Genomic DNA, 3,896 nt, shown 5'->3' with positions numbered 1-3,896 from the left:
AAAGATCAGGGCCATGCGCCTCTGGGCCTGTTGGGCCTCGGCTCAGAGAGGATCTTGTAGCCCTTAGGGAGGAGTGTGTCAAAACTCATGATAGAGCAGGCCTTCAACATGTCTTGGTAAGAGTGAGAACATCCAGGTCCAGAAGTTCAAGGAGGTGGTGGATGTCAGAGGAGTGTTTGACAGCAGAGCGAGAGTTGAGAGTAGCCACGTGGAGCATGTTGCCACTTTGAAAGACCTCCGAGTGGGGGTGCAGGGTAGAGGAATCCCCAACAGAAGCGGCAGAGGGTGGAAGAAGGAGGTGGCAAATGAGCCAGAGAGGTAGTGGATGGCAAGGGAGTCTGAGAGGTGCAGGACAGGGGTTGCCGAGGAGCCAGATAAGTGAAAGGAGGAGGCGGCAAAGTAGCCAGAGAGGTTGTCAATGGCGAGGGGGCCTGAGAGGAGGCTGACAGAGGTGGCTGAGGAGCCAGAGATGTAGTGGATGGCAAGGGAGCCAGAGCAGTAAAAGGAGGAGGAGGCACAGTAGCCCGAGAAGTGGTAGAAGGAATAGCATGAGAAGGATGGAAGTTGATGAGGCAGGGGAGATGCCTATCAAATAGAAGGAGATTGGGCTGAGGGCCCGGGACCATTATGGTGCCCTTAAGGTATACATTAATGATGACTCTGGAAGACTAGAAGGCGGCCATGAGAACCTCCCACCGGGTGTCACCATTAATGGGAGAGAAGGAGGAAGGAGAGAGAAGTGCGACCATATGAAGAGCCCATAGGTCGGGTGAAGAAACGACAAAGCATGTTGGTGAGAGTATGTCTGGAAGAGGCCCTGACATAGGTGTCAGCGATAGGAAGGCCTGGATTGGAAACCAGGGTGTCTTTCTTGATCTTCTTCTTTCCAGAGTAAGTGAGAAGAGACGGAGAGGAGATAGAAAAGCAGTTAGAGAAGATTTGGTAAATTGAGAGCACCATAGAGGGTGTGATAGAGGGAGGCGAAGGAGAAGCGAGAGGAGGAGAAAAGAAGGAAAACACTGCACAGAGCTACGCCCCACAGGGTGCACAAGGAGGGGAGTTGGGAACAAGGGTGGGTGACAGAGGGAAAACCAGGCAACAGCAGAGCACAGGCGTAGACAAACATCATGGTCAGAAACAGGCAGTGCCTGGAGAATGCAATGGGAGCAACCAGGCTCAGCTCAACCAAGAGAGGAAAAAGCCTGGAGGGCAACAGGAGAGATCACAGCATAAGGGATGCAAGACAGAGTGATAGAGGCCGATACATTCACCTAGAGGGAAAAAAGCATGACAGCAGAGGAATTCAGAGACACAGTGATTGAGGCCTAAACAACACCTAGATGGGGAGAAAATGCAGCAGATGCAACAGAAAACAGAGCAACAGCTTGCAAGAACAGCAGAAAAACAAAAGTAGGACTACCCAGGAGCGGTTTAGTAGGACGCAGTAATGGCTGTCCCCCTCCCCCCCGCACCTGACTTACCTTGCGGTCGCCGCAGGTCAACCGCTGCGCTGGATGCTGGCAATCTGTGTTCCAACCCTTTCATTGCTAAAAACATGTGTCGCACAACACCGCAACCTAGTCCTGCGAAGGCTTTTCCGCAGAAGGTCTGATCCTCGGTTTTTAAAGGTTTAGATGCATGGATGTAGGCACAATGTATTATGTACCAATGGGCAGTGTCTCCTGTGCACCTGCTTCGCACAACACTGCAGCCTTGTCCTTTGAGGGCTTTGCTGCAGAGGGCCGACCCTTGTTTTTTTAAGGTTTAGATGCATGGACATAGGCGCAACGTATTACATGCCGTCAGACAGCATCTCCTGTGCACCGCATTGCACAACACCTCAGCCTTTTCCTGCGAGGGCTTTGCCGCAGAGGGTCCGATCCTCGGTTTTTAAAGGTTTAGATGCGTGTACGTAGGCGCAACATGTTACATACTGAGAGCACTGGCTCCTGCGCACCTGCATCGCACAACACGTGGCCTTGTCCTGCTAGGGCTTTTGAGGCATTGGGATGTGTGCATGGCCCGGCTTCAATCCAGCAGAAGATAGGACACACTTTGCATCTGTGGGGAATTAGGATATATATGTATCTGTTACAAACTCGTAGTCAATATGCAAATACTGAAAGCGTCCATTAGGACTGGGCCCTCTCACTGTTCACAGTGTGCGCCCTGCAGTGTACTATTGACAGACCAAACAGTTTACGATGAAGGCAGCAACATGCCCTGCCAAATTAGGCACACACCACTGTTTCGATATCAGAGCTGCAAGACTCTCTCGTGTTGTGTGTGCTGGGTAATGTAGTTGTTATAATGCTACATTAAGTAATGTAAGGGGCATAACTGGTTTTCCGGTGCTGTCCTACCACCACATTGCATCTGTGGGGGACAGTGAACACCCCCTTCTTTGCCACAACTTGTGTTCTGCTGCTGGGGATCGTCCCTGAAACTCAATGATTTGGACTATGGGCAATATATTAAAGCCTTCTTTCATTACCATGCTTCGTGCTTGTGTGTGTTTATTGGGTGATATGTTTATTGGGTGATATGCAAATTTGGATATTTTGTGAAAATATGATGCTTTTTTGGCCTCTAAGTCAGTGGCTTTGTTGCCTCTGGAAATTAAATTTGCACACCTAGTGTGGGCTGTGCACTTCACCGCAACGATAGCTGATGGGAGTTGTAGTGCATTTATAAGCCTGTTCAATAACAGCACTTTTCGCACTGCTGTGCTATCTGCATGCAAGATGCCATGCCTCTTCCAATGTGACAGTCCTGTGTGTTCTGTTGCCATCAAGTAGAAATCAGAATACACTGTTACTTCCTCATCCTCATGTGTTGCAAGTGCCACAATTAGCGTTACTAATTCTGCTGCTTGCACTGAAAAATGCAAAGGCAATCTCACACTTGCCACTGTTTCAAAGTTGCCATTTAGTCTTATTTGTAACACTGCCATCCCAATATGACTTTCCCCTGTGCTCTGGTCAATTGATGAGGAACCGTCAATGAAGAGGTCATCCCTCCTCCCGTGTTCTTTTCTTTTACATGGGGTATATCATCATAGTATTCTGTATACCTTGTGAAATTGTGCACGTTGTCTCCTTCTACTGGCCCACCTATGAATCTTGCTGGGTTTACTACTCTACACCTGACAATTTTAATTGCTGAATTCGAAATGATTACCTCATACCCAGATGCTCTCAGGATGGTCAATGTGATTTTAGGGTTTTCAAAAATTGCGAACAGGGCATGTTCCACATATAACATTACTGTACAGCCCATCGTAATGCTGGCAGACATTTCTATTTCAAAGCTGCTGCCACCAATGATTGTTCACAGGGATAATGGCCTCTCATGAATGGATCTAAGATCCCACTATAGAATGCTAGTGGTTTGTGTCCAAGTGTTTTTTTTTGTGTAAGTAATGCTGTCATTACTACTCAATTCGAATGGGAGAATAGGAAGAATTATACATCCTAATCTGGAATCCCTAACACTGGTGCTGTGCAAATTGATGTTTTTAGCTCATCAAAGGCTTCTGTCATTTCGCCTGTCTAGGCTATGTCACTGTCATCCTTCTGAGCTACATTAAATCCTTTTAAGAAGGGTCCAACATATGTACTGTAGTCAAAGACCCACACACTGCAATAATTGCAAAGGCCCTCATTGTTTTTGGTATGGCTGTTTTCATGATCGCTTCAGCTCTTTCAGAGGTCACTTTTCTTTCTTCTTGAGATATGAACTGTCCTATGTACAACACTTCTTCCTGGCAATATTGTAATGTCCTCTCCTCTACTCTGTTCCCCTTCTCTGCTAAGACTGTCATCAACTGTTTTGAGTCGTTTCTGTGGGTAGCTGCAGCGCTTTGCCCCTAATTCTGGAAAGCTATGCTAATAATA

The sequence above is a fragment of the Ambystoma mexicanum genome, chromosome 1q, assembly GCF_040938575.1.
Source record: "Ambystoma mexicanum isolate Mex_15411 chromosome 1q, UKY_AmexF1_1, whole genome shotgun sequence".
NCBI lineage: Eukaryota > Metazoa > Chordata > Amphibia > Caudata > Ambystomatidae > Ambystoma > Ambystoma mexicanum.
This window is presented reverse-complemented; position numbering follows the sequence as displayed.